Source organism: Quercus robur, chromosome 3 (assembly GCF_932294415.1).
Source record: "Quercus robur chromosome 3, dhQueRobu3.1, whole genome shotgun sequence".
Taxonomy (NCBI): domain Eukaryota; kingdom Viridiplantae; phylum Streptophyta; class Magnoliopsida; order Fagales; family Fagaceae; genus Quercus; species Quercus robur.
In genome coordinates, this window is record NC_065536.1 from 31,021,342 (window position 1) to 31,035,494 (window position 14,153).

Below are 14,153 nucleotides of genomic sequence, written 5' to 3' on the forward strand. Positions count from 1 at the left end.
GATAACAGCTTATTGACCTTGACTGTGATAGCTTGGTTTCGTTCTGGAGCAAAGACTCGTCGTCTTTGTTGGATGGGCTTCCTTTCGGGGTCCACGTTTAGCCTATGTTGGATAACCTTTGTGGATATGCCTGGCATGTCCTCGTGGCTTCATGCGAAGACATCCAGGTTCTCTTTAAGGAACTAGACTAGTCTTGACTTCATCTCGGGACTCAAAGTTGTCCCTATGCTGGTCATCTTTGTTGTTTCTCCATTGACCAACTCCATTGTCTCCAGGGCTTCCACTTTCTCTTCTTCTTTCTCCTCGATCATCCACGTATGGTTTTACTTTGTAGCTAACACAGCCTGGTAACACTCCTTGGCTCGCATTTGCTCTCCTTTTGCCTCTCCTACACCGTTTTCTGTTGGGAATTTTACCTATAAGCAATAGGTGGACGTGGCTGCCTTCCAACGATTGAGTGTGGGCCACCCGATGATTACATTATAAGAGGAAGGACAATCTACTACCAGGAAGTCTAGTTGACAAGTTAGTAGTTTCAAGTAAGCCCCTACTGTGATTGTCAGTTTCACTATGCCTTTAGGATACACTCTATCTCCGCTAAAGCTGATGAGTGGGGAGTCAAAGGGATGCAGCCTCTCGGTGGCCACCTTCAACTGTTTAAAAGTGGAAAGGTAGATGATGTCTGTGGAATTGCCATTGTCCACGAGAATTTTCCTGGTATTGAACCCTTCTATCATAAGCATGATAACTAGGGGATCGTCATGCGGTTACTTCACTCCTCTAGCATCTTCCTTTGAGAACAAGATATCCCTATCCATCTGTCTTTACTTTAGGGGTGGTATCCTATGGATGCTATTCACCTGTCTCTAGTATGACTTTTTGAGGGATTTGAACGACCCCCCTGTGGATGGCCCTCTTATGATCATCTTTATTTCTCCTATTGCACTCTACTGACGATGTGGCTTGTGATCGTCATTCCTTGGAGAGGCTTCTGGCTTGTCTCTGCCATCATCCCTGGGCTTGTTGGAATCTCCCTTCTTTACAAATTTTTGTAGCTTCCCTCTTCATATGAGTTCCTTTATCTGCTTCTTTAGATCTCTGCAGTCCTCTGTGTAATGGCCGTGATCTTTATGAAGACGACAGTATTTCCTCTTGCCACAGACATTGGGTGACAAGTGTAGTGGCCTTGGCCACTTGAGGTAGTGCTCATCCTTAATCTATGCTAGAATTTTATCAACAGACATAATTAAAGGAGTGAATTTTACGGTTCGAGGAGTTATATCGTCTTTCCTCTTGTTCCCATTAGTACTTTGACAATCTGCTCGCTCCCTTTTCCGTCCTCTCTGATCATCTCCCTTCCTTTTCCTCTCATTAGGCTTTTCTACTTCTTCAATTACCGCTAAAGCGTCCTCAGCGTTCATGTACTTTTGAGCTTTCAGGAGCATTTTTGCCATCGTCTGTGGGGGATTCTTCACGAGCAAGACCACAAACTCCCTGGACTTCAACCTGGCTTTAAAGGTTGTCAGCTACACTTTGTCATCCGCTTCGTCCACCTTTAAAGTTTCTCGAGTGAAATGCTTCATGTACGATATCAGCATCTCCTTTTCTCCTTGTTTAATTGTAAGCAGGTGGTCTGCTGGCCTTTTTGGGCGTTATCCACCGATGAAATGGCGTAAGAAGAGGCTACTTAGCTGCTCGAAGTCATCGATGGACAAAGTTGGTAACTTCGTGAACCATTCCCTTGCAGCTCCTTTGAGGGTAGTCGGGAAGAAATGGCATAATATCTCGTTAGGGGGCTGTTGGAGACCCAGAGTTGTCTTGAAGGTGTTAAGTGATCCAAAGGATCCTTTAACCAGTCAAACGGTTCGAGCTGTGGTAGGTGAAACTTTGAGGGCACTGGGCACTTTAAGACAACTGTGGTGAAGGGTGAATTTGTCCTCCTGACCATACAATCTAAGCTTTGGTCTGTTTTTTCCTTTATTGCACTCCTCAGCTCGTCCATCTCCTTTCTCACTTCCCTGAAGAGGTTTGAGCTCGATTCTTATGGGGTGGTAGGTCGTCGGTGTTCATCCCTTCTTTGGCTGTCCCTATCGTTTTCCCAGTTAGTCTTGGACCGGTTCTCCTCTTGTTGTAGCCGCAATCTCATTTCTTGGTTTTGTTGGGTAAGCTCTTCCACGTTGGCTGTGAGTGTTTGGATTTGCAGAGCTAATGTTGTAGAATCCTGGAGAGTGTTGGGCTCCATCTAGACTTGTGAGTTGAATGGAACTATGTTCTCGAATCTAAGTACGAAAATATTGTTCCCCACAGACGGCGCCAAACTAATGAAGCAGAAATCATCAGTCAAATAGACTTGTCCAAATGAGCTAGCAACCTCGTCCCTGTACTTGAAAATGTTGCACAAAACGTTCTTCGGGTGGTCATTGGTGTGGCACCTGCCAAAGAATCTCCGATGATAAAGTCAGCATATGGAAGTTTCAAGAGAGTATCGAGATCAGAGTTATGGCATATTTTTTATTGTGTGTACCTTGTATTGGTTTTGTGGAGTGTTTATATATGGTTCCGCAACATCTAACCGTTGTGGCTTTTATTGTGGCTTTAATGCCTCTCTTGGTAACGCTTCCATGCTTAGTAATGTAGGCTTTAATGGGCCTCTAACGGTCTATACAGCTGGTCTTGTAATCGTTCGAGGTATTGTCTACTACATTAAATGGCTTTCCTCCATTTGTTTGTGACGTGGAGATGTGGACGGAGATGTCTGATTAGTTCGTTTGAGCAAAAGAGTTCTTCGATCCCATCAAACACAGTCGGGGTCGACTTGTGAAAAGGCCAACGAAAATGGAAATTTGCAGTCTTGCACAAAGACCTTTCTCGGGTTTGAGAAATGTAAGAGAATAAAGAGAAGTAAACCTAAACGTCCAACACTAAAGGTATATTTGGGATCTATTTATTTTGCTGAAACTGAAAACTTTTTGCTGAAAGTACTGTAGATAAAGGTAAAAGTTAGCTGAAATAGTACAATTGGACCCATGAATAGTACCAAAAGGTGTAGTGGGGTCATGAATAGTAACAAAAATAAGTTGAATAGTAAAAAAAGATTGCCTTTTTAATTTAGAGCCAAACACACAATGAGTAGAGGCTAGTGGTAGATCACAAAGACAAGCCCAAAATTGCTAGACAACAAAAAGACAAATAAAAAAAAGCACTAGAATAATGCTTATATCTTACCCGCTTATGCATAGAGCATGATAAAAATTTAAGAGAGAGAGAGAGAGAGAGAGAGGTGTCTATATCGTATTTTGTTCCGGGCCCAATTACCATGACAAAATAGTTATTTAAATCTCAAAAAAGGGGTGAAAACCATGATTTTGAAAACCAAAAGTGGGGAACAATGTGAAAAGATCCTATTTACCCTAATTGGATGGCAGAACAAACAATCCTAGATTTTACAAAAATAAACTTGCCATTTTTGGCATAGTTTGACCAACTCTTTTCTCTTTTTAAATCCCCCTTTTAAATCTAAGTGTTCTACCCTTAAAAAGATATAAACCATGGATTCTTTGCTTCAAAACCCTTTTTTTAAAGAAAACCCATGCAAACCATTTTCTTAGAACTATTTTTTATTTTTTATTATTTTTTAATGTTAAATTGAGTTTCCAAAACACCCTTTTCCAAACAAATTTGTTTCCCCCCCTTGTTTTGACTTCTTTTCCAAATGTTTTTTAAGCTTAAATCATAATTTTACAAAAAAACTCTCTTTCTTTACCATATCAAAACAGAAAACTTGAATTCTTTTGAAAGATGAACAAAACCATGGTTTTTCATCAAAGCCAAGGAATCCCTTTTCTTGAAAAAAAAAAAAAAACCAAATCTCCTTTGTAAATAAAACTTGGTTTTAATTTGGGTCTCTAAAATTACTTTTGGTAATTTCTTTTAATCCTTACTCTCACAAAAAACCTTTTTTCAAATGCACCCCTTTTTCTAAAAGTAATTTCTTTTAATCCTTACTCTCACAAAAAACCTTTTTTCAAATGCACCCCTTTTTCTAAGTGTTTTAAAATCTAGTTTTAGGTAAGTTTCCAAAAAAGTTTTTAAGCTTTAAAAGTTTGATTTCTTTAAGGTTTTGTTCATAAAAATTCCTTTTCAAAAATTCATCTTATTGAAATTAACACATTCTTTATGATTTTTTACGTCAAAGAAAACTGCTATTCATAAAAACCAATATATTCCCTTTTTAGGTATTTTTCAAAAAAAAAAAAAAAGTGTAAACCTGAGTTTTAAAGTAAAACTTTTCCAAAAATCATGAGTTTTCCTTTAAAAAAATTGCTCATCTTTCTAAAGGTAAGTTTTAAGGTCTTCTTCATGTGCTTTATTTTGAACCTTTTGGAATTGCTTTCTTTTTTAGGTTTGTGTCTATGGTTCATTTCCACTATACCAGGTTTGTGTCTATGGTTCATTTCCACTATACCAATAGACACTAATCAAGGTAACATATTCCTCCCTCCCCTTTGCACTAATGTTTTGGTTCATCATGTTTGTGTATGAGAATGAGAAAATTGGAGGATAAATTTGCTAAAAGGTGACATCTTTCATTCCCTCTTTATTTTTTATATGTACGTATTCACATGTTAAATATATAATAAATAATACTCACATGTTAAATTATATGTATTACTTTTGCAATGTAGTAAATTCTCACATGTTATGTATATGTACCCCATATGCTTTGCTTTTGATTCTGTCATACATATTCACATGATACATTATATGTAAATAAATACTCACATGTATATATGTATTGTTTGTCCAAAATATTTTTCAAAAACCAAATGCCAAGTATCTAATTTTTTCTCTAAAATGTTAATATTGGAATTAAATCTAAAAGGGGGTACTATCCTTTTGATAGGCAATGTCGGGTGCCTAAAACCTTCCCCACCCGTAACTGAACTTCCGAGTCCAAGAATATTTGGTTCGAGACTTTGGTTTATCCTAATTAATTAATTACCCTTGAATTGGGCTTTAGTTAACTAGGTAACTAAAAAAGAATTAGACAAATAGGTGACCAATCACACCTAATACAAAACCAATGGTTGGTGGCGACTTCTAAAAATAAAATAAGAAAAAGAGACACACACACACACACACACACACACCTCTCTGTAGAAACACATGCACACAAAAGAGTTATGTTGCCAAGGACCCAACGTGCGACAAACCGCTTTTTTGGGGCATCCACAAGAGGATTGTATTGTAGTTGAATGAGTAATGAGAATTTTTTTAGAGTTGCTAATGCAAGGTCTGATAAGAGGTTGTATAACAAGCTTGGGACGTTGTAGACACCTTATTTTGTACCTGATTAACAACCTTTAGTCCCCAATCTCAATGATGAACTTGATCTGTCTACAAAGGATAATTGAAGTGATCTTGATTGTTTCAAAAGTCATCACAACTCAAAAGTATTCAAATTGTTTTGAAAATGATACTAAAAAATGACCTTTGTTCACTGTTTTTATCATAACTTTTAAACCTAAAAGAAGTTTTAAGTAATGTTTGTTTCATTGAAAAGTAGACATCCTGGGATTCAATTTGAACATAAATTTTGTATGATTTGGATTTTATATTAAGTGAGTTATAGCCATTTGAAGTTGGACCAATAGTGTAATAGAAATTAGGGTTCTTGGGAAGCATGTGTACGCATGGGGGTAAGGGTACATACGCAGCCTTGAGCTTGCATTTGCAACCTTGTTTCCAGCAACCTAGAACTTCAGTTTTTGGGGCCAAAACATCATTCTTTGATGTGGGCTGGCCCCTAGACCCCTAGGAATGTCCAAAGCCCTTTAAATGACTTAAAAAACCCTAGTTGAAGGATATAAAGACAACCATATGCCTCCAAACTCAAACCCTAGCTAGAGAGAGATATTTTTTCACCACCACTCTTCACCAAACCTTCTTCCACTTTTAATCTTTAGAGATCACAATAGCTAGCACGTTTTTTGATCCTTTCAAAACCTCTCTCTAGTGGTTTTAAGGAAAAAACTATTTTTCATTCTTGAAATCAAACCCTTTCTTCAAAGCTTTTCTAAAAGTCCTTTTTATTTTGAGTTGCAATTACTAATTGATTATTAATATACTTGATTCCTTTTATTCTCATCCAAATGTGTTGTGTAGACACAGAGAGGCCGTTTAAATCTCTACAAACTTGTGATCCATAAGCTAGGTGAGTATCTTCCATGGATTTTCCTTATTTTGGATATTCATGATTCATGTTTTGTGTTCTTGTTTAGTTTTGGATCTTTAACGTGTTTGGGGTTTATTTTTGATTTGTTTAGTCTTAATCCTTTGTGTGACATTCTGTTCTAAGTATCAAGTTAATGAATATGTCTGAACATGCTTTGATTTATGTTTTGTTGTTCTTGGTTTAATATGAGATCTGATGCTTGCTTAGAAATATGGTTTTTTTTTTGTTTGATTTTGATTTGTTGTGTCTCACCGTGTTTTAATTGAGGAGTTGAATTGATATATGAACATGCGATAATTTGTTTGAGCATGTGAACATTTCTGGATTTGTGTTTCTAAGTGAACATGTGCACGTATGCTTGGAGGTGTGTACACATCATTTGCTATGCGTATGCAAGTTTTCTGCATTTATGCTGAGGTTTGGAACGAATCCCAAATCATCTGAGGATTGTTCCAAACCCCTTTTTTCACACTATAAAAAACCTTACATGGTATATTTTTAAAATACACAGAAATCCCATTAGAAAACACTAAGACTCATTAGAAATAGTGAATCAAAAGGGAGTTTTTTACAAAACACCCTCAAGTCAATTTTCTTTTGATTAGGGCATTTTTTGCGTTGATCTTCGAGTTCAATCTTTACTAATCACTCTTTTATTGAATTATGAATAGATTTGACTGAGAGGAATGGTAAAAAATAAAGCTTGAAGAGCTTTTCTTTGAGGTATCTAGTCTAAACTTTCTCTTTTTCCTTTCTTTAATTTTCTACTTTTAATTCTTTCTGTTTGTCTTGTTTTTATATGATTTAACATATTTATCTAGCTTAGATTTATAAGCTTGTATGTTTAAAATGCATGTTAGGTTGCTAGAATTTTCGTTTTAAGGTTTTGCCATGTTTTCTATGTTTTTAGGGCTTCTGGGCAAGAACCTATGTACGCATAATCTTGCCTGCTTGTTCTTGCGTGTTGCCCAGAAACCCTAATTCTCGTTTTTCAGTTTGTTTTGCTTTTGTTTTCACATATTTGTTTGTTTAGCTTACTTTTTCATGTTTTCATGCTCTTAATGTTTATGTTTCGTATGTTTAATTGCTTGGTTTGTCTCACATGTTAGACTTAGGGTTTGTTTGGTGTTTTTGTTGCTTTGATGCAATGATCATTCATTCACATGCTCATGCATGATGCCATAGGTGCTGAGTTGCTGAAAGGTAAGTAAAGGTAAGTCATGCATTGAGAATGTTCATGCATTTGTGATATGGTCTTGCTTAGATGATAGAGATGAATATGTTTGTTTGATGTGTGATTTCATGTCTAAGAGTTTGGAATACGTGTGATGATATATGTTTGCTCACCATGCCTACTTTGCTACCTTGTTTTGTTGTTGCCTTGAATATGACATGATGCCATGCTAGATGAATGATTAGGATGATGTGACGAGATGCAATGGTATGCTATGATATGATGAAGCATGTTTAGATGTATGACATTAGGGTTTTTGATAAGATATTGTGCCATGATTAGATGTATGGTAGGCTTTGTTTGTGAGCATGATAGATGTATGATTAGGGATGTTTGATGCATGTTGATTGCTAGATGTATGTTAATGTGTGTGTGAGTAAGATACAAGTATTGAGTGTGCCTTTAATAGGGCTAAGAGTTAAGATATAAGACACAATGATGGGAAGCCAACCTTTGGGTTGGGCGGTTTTGGGTGCTAACATCTTCCCAAGATCGTACCTTAACTTCGAACTCATATCTCTGGTAGTAAGATCAAAAGGTCCTTCCTCGAAAGGACACTATACATATGGTTCCTAGACCATTGCAAAAACTAGGTGGCGACTCCATTTCGACCCCCCCCCCTTGCGTCAATAGAATTTCTTTCCTTTTATACCATGAATGTGATGAGATGTTATGTTGTGTGTAAGATGCATGTTAGGATAGGCTTAAGTGTGTATATGTTGTACATAATAACCAAATAGAAGACCCTTAGATGATATTATGATTTGGAACACAATGAGTGGAGGCTGACCTACAGGTCGGGTGGGGTTAGGTGCCTAACACTTTCCCATCTTCATACCTAAACTACGAACATGTACTCTGGTAAGATCAGTCCTTCCACAAGGGCACTATGTATATGGTTCATAAACCTAATCTAGGCATACTTCCCACAAGGAAACCACTTGTCGTGGGCATTTACGCCCACAAACGTCAGTCTGGTTTTTTTAATAAAGAGTGAAGCTATTGACCCTCACATTGTTAAACAAGTGGTAAGTTTTGTTTGGTTATAGATTGATCCTAGTTAATTAATTCAATTACCTAAGTTGATTAATTAGGACAAATTAAATGCGATATCATGGATGCATGAACAAATCACTAAAAAATTTAGAATGCAGTAGAAAGTAAATTGATACGGTGATTTGTTAACTAATAGGGAAAACCTCTCACAAGACAAAAACCCTATCGGGTGATTTTCAGGTCACCACTCCTAAGAATCACAAATCAAAATCAAGAGATTACAAGTACAAGGAATTTTATCCTAAACCTGGCCCATCCTAAAGTAACTACCTATAGTAGAATCCTTACACCAATCTATGTGCGCAAGCGTCCACGGTCGAGTGGGCTCCTTCGTGGGAAGTACGCCTTGGCCTAAGGTGGATTGGGCCGAGGGTGTAAATGGAGTCACCACCTAGATTAGGTCTTGTAACCATATTTGTAGTGCCTTTGTGGAAGGACTAATCTTTACCAAAGCATGTGTCCAAAGTTTAGGTATGGGGATGGGAAGGTTTTAGGCATCTAACCCCACCCGACCTGTAGGTTAGCCTCCATTCATTATGTTCCAAATCCTAGTCCTATCAAAGGATCTTCTAACATGTTATTCTAAACTCACACACACTCTAATCATGCATATAAAGTAATCAACATCACATATCATCCCCAAACCCTAGCAGCATTCATCTATCATGGCATTTAAACATGTTATCCAAGTGCAACAAGTATATCATAAGGCAGCATCATTGATAACATAGTAGCATGTGTCATAGCATTCAATCAAGAATATTCAACATCCAAGTAAAACATTAAAGCATTCAAATATAGATATCATTCATATCATGCCCAACACTCAAAGGAAGATGCATGTTCATATTCATGTGCATGACTTACCTTACTTACCTCACTGCATCACAGCACATATGCATTAGTGCATGTACATGTGATTATCCATGTTTCATGTTGTTCATTGAAGACATAAACCTTACTTATTAATCTAATAATCAAACAAGGCTAAACATGTTATACTACTGACTTAAGGATCTAAGCATATGAAACTAAACTAAACAGAAACAAAACATGTGAAAGAAAACAGAACGGAACAGACAGAAACTTAAAAGAAACTAAATCTGGGTTTTTGGGCACGAGCATGCGTGGTCATACATAGGGTATATGTGCGCATTTGATGTGCATTCATATGCATGCTACGAGTATGTGTACGCATGCATGGAGCATGTGCACACATACACACCCCAAAACACAAACCCAGAAAACACATAACAGGTAATCAAAACAAGAAATCTAGCAATCTATCATGCTTATAATACAAGGACTAAACAACCTAAGCTAAAGACAAAGATGTTAAAACAATATAAAGAAGAAGAAAACAAACAAACAAGCAAGAAAATGAAGAGACAAATTTTGAACCTTTACCTCAACACTAGAACTCTTTAGAGCTTTGATTTAATTGTTCCCTTTAGTAAGCTTAAAATTTGGTCAAGACCAAAATAGGTCCCAGACTTAACTTAAGGATGTTTTAGTATAAAAACTCCTTCTTAGATTCACTATTTCTAGTGAATTTGGCATCTATCGGTAAAACAGCCATTGAGTCTTATTTATAGTGATCATAAAGGGGTGTAAGGCGGCTCCCAGCCGATGTGGGATTCACTCTAAACGATTTTGTGTCCAAAAAATTTCGTTATGGGTATTCTAAAACAATACATGCGTGCGCATACTTAGGGCAAGCGTATGCATGCTTCGTGTATGCGTACGCATACTTAAAGGCATGTGTAGACACTCAATTTTACACCCATAGTTTAATCTTGTAAGTTGACTGAAATGACAATTCTAAATACCCAAAAATCATAATTGCATTTCATGAATTAAATCATTCATCATATGTCATAAACATGATCTTGAGACTCTAACAATTGTGATGACATGCCTAATTCCCAAATCGGACTGTCAGATTGAAAGATATCACAAGATCAAGTTTTCACGATCCGCATGCATTTTATGTGAGTGAAGCTAGTCATGTGTGATTAAGTGAAATAAATTCTGATTGGTCAACAATTAAAATTAATTAAGTAATTTATGTGATTGGCTGTTAGATTTGATAAAAAAAAAAAGCTTGGTTGCATAGGAATAAAATGGGTAATCAGATAATAAGGGAGTTGTTGATAATTGAGTTTTTAAAAATAACCATCTTTCAGATAATAATTATTTAAGGACCTAATTATCAAGTTAAAAGGGACTTACTTTATAATACAAGTTTAAAATACGTCCAAGTGCAATTCCCGACTTAGAAAACTCCTTAAAAAGAGTCCAAATAGAACCAAAAGAGGAAAATGGGCTTGGCACTTCCACAGTGCCGATTGGCACAACTTCAAGGCCCAGCCCAAAAACCTTCAAATCAAGCTAAAACACATTAGATTCAAATTTTTAGGGATAAAATTCAACCTAACTTGAGCCTGTTGATTTCCTAAGCAACCCTAGCATGATTTCTAAGCACCAAACCTCTATAAATATAGAACTAAAATAAGAAATCAGGACCCCTCGGCTCTTAACATAAAAGAAATTTTGGAAGTTCAACTTTAGGACTTTCTTTTCTATTAAGTACAATCTCTTTAGGACTTAGAGAGACTCATTGATGCATTGATGCAAGTAAATTTCCATCTTCTTATTTACATCTCCATGAAATCAATTCAATTCTCCATGCCTTTTCTAACATGTTCTTTCTTTATTTTTTATTTTATTTTTCTTTCTAATGGTCATATGTTGAATGTCTGTTCATGTATATGTGTTTTGTTCATGTAGTTATGTAATGCATGTGATTAAATACTATATTTGTTTCTTTATGCTAAAACAAAAATTAGATCTGAAGTTTTAAATTAAAACTCCATTCTTTTTCAAAAACAAAAATCAAATATGAAGTTTTAAATAAAAATCCTATTCTTTTTCTAAAATAAAAATCAAATATGAAATTAATTTTCAAAACTCCATTCTTTTTCTAAAACAAAAATCAGATCTGAAGTTTTAAATAAAAACTCCATTTTTTTTTTCTAAAACAAAAATCAGATCTGAAGTTATTTTTCAAAATCTCTATCGTTTTCTAAATCAAAAAATCAGATTTGAAATTTGATTTTAAAAAATTTCATTCTTTCTTACTTTGAAGAATCAAATCTGTAATTTCTTTTAAAACCCATTTTGTTTCTTAATTTAACAATCAGATTTGAATTTCCTCTTGGAAGTTCTTCTGTTCTTTAATTAAGAAATCAGATTTGGAAACTCTTTTTCAAAATCCATTCCTTTTCACTTAAAAAAAAAAAAAAAATCAGATTTGAATTTTTTTTTTTAATCAAAAATTCATTTTTGCTTGTTAATAGATTTAACACTTCCCTTAAGAAACCCTTTTCCCATAAATAAAATTCAGATGTGATTTCTTCGTCATAGATGCAACAGATTTAGGATTTTGCATATTAACCAACCATGGATCTAGGCATATTGATACAACAATTTGCATGTCATTTTCTTTAATGGGTATTTAAATGATCATTTAAAAGTCTAGAAGATCAGACTTTGTTTGGGCAGGATGGGTGCCTAACACCTTCCCATTCTATAACCTAGCCCCTAAACTTCAAATCTTAGGTTCGTGGAAGAGTGTCTTATTTTCTTTTGATAGATTGTAACTAGGAAACAAGGTATTGTAATTTTTTTTACTAGATTGTAACTAAGAAACAAAGCCATGTATAGTTCCTTCTATCAAGTTGTACTTAATTAAATTAATGGGAATGTGTATTATTCAAGACATTTTGTAATCTTTTGCATTGTTTTCTTATTTTGCTTATAAAATAAGTGGCAACTCCATATGATCCTGAAAAGAGAAGGTGCCGATGCCTAAACTCTCTTTTCTGAGGTTTGAGTTTCCTGGTCTCTCACAATGGTGACTCCACTAGGGATGTTGAGGGCTAAGTTTCATATTAGACTTTAAATGACCAATTAAATACCCTTGTGTTTGTATGATATTTATTTTTCTCTTATGATATTGCTTATGTTTGTATATTGTTTGTATGATATTGTATGGAATGATGCCAGAAATGCCATGTTGGTTGTTTATAGCTTTCCCTAACTGTCATTGTGTATGCCATGAAACAGCAACTATGCATGAACCCATCTCAAAATCTGGTGGTAGTAACCATGGATCACCGGTCTTCATTCGATTCAGGTACCCCGTGGTGAACTCACCAACTCATAGCCCAAAGTCACTAAATCATTTCTTGTTGATTGAAAAGGATAAACCATGCCGTTTGGACTAACACAACATTCATTATGTTACTAATTGGGAGGTGTAATGTCCTAGCTACAATGTAATGTCCTAGCTACAATAAAACAACAAACCCACCCTACAATGTAATGACTTAGAACCTATCCTTAGGTTGGTCCATGTTAATATTGTATTGCATATTGTGTGTGGTTGACTATTGTTTGAACCATGGTGAGCCCAAGTTCAATATTTAGGCCCATCATAATTGTATGAATGTTGTGTGAACATGGTTTTTTCTTTTTTGGACAAATATGACATGCATTGATGTAGATAAACTGGTCAAGATCAGAGAGAAGACTTGAAAGAGAACAAAAAAGGGAAGTGAAGCAAATTCTAGTTCAAGGTCCATTACAGTATTGCAGCCATTACACATAGAAGATACTCCACAGTTCTAGCATAACAATCCAGTGTTTAGCCCTCAAGACAATCCAAGTTACAGAAGATCAGAAAATTCTATCACCATGGCAGAAGGGAATGAGCATCAGAACAATGAAGAACAAATGAGCACTCAAGAGTTACTGAACACAATGGTAGCTTGTTAGATCCAGCTGAGAGAGGACATGAACCTTATGGTTCAACAATTCCAAAATATGAAGAATGATCGAGAAGGAGAGAAGACTAACCAAACTCTCCCCATGACAGAACAAGAAAAGAGGATTAATGAGTTGATGACCAAGATGGAAGAAATGATCAAGAGGTCATGAAGGCTGATGATCTTATAGACTATCAATCACTTTCTCTCTTTCCAGATGTGAGACTACCTCCTAAGTTCAAGATGCTAGTCTTGGACAAATTTGATGGTATTGACTGCCCTAAGTCCCACTTGAAGAAGCACATGAGGGCCATGCAGCCCTTGGGAGCTATTGAAGAGAAGTTAGCTAAGATGTTCTAGAATACTTTGACCAGAGCCGCCCTCAGATGGTTCCATAATGTGGAAGATACCAGAACTCGGAATTGGGAGGATGTATGTAGGGAGTTTCACAATCAATACAAGTACAACATAGAGGTAGATGTGACGAGAAGAGACTTGGAGACTACCAAGCAAGAACCTAAGGAGTCATTCTTAGCTTTCATAACCAAATGGAGAGCCAAGGCAGCCCAGATGATCACGAGACCTAGTGATGAAGAGCAAATCCAAATGGTGGTGAAGAATTTGTTACCCATATTCCACAAGCATCTTTTTGCCCAATACGCTCTGAACTTCAAAGCCTTGGTCATAGCTAGTACTCAAGTGGAAGATGCTATTAATAATGGCATGTTGAAGAATGAAGAAGGCTTTATTTTTTAGAAAGCTACAATCCACACCACCAATGAGGAAGTGGTCGATGTTG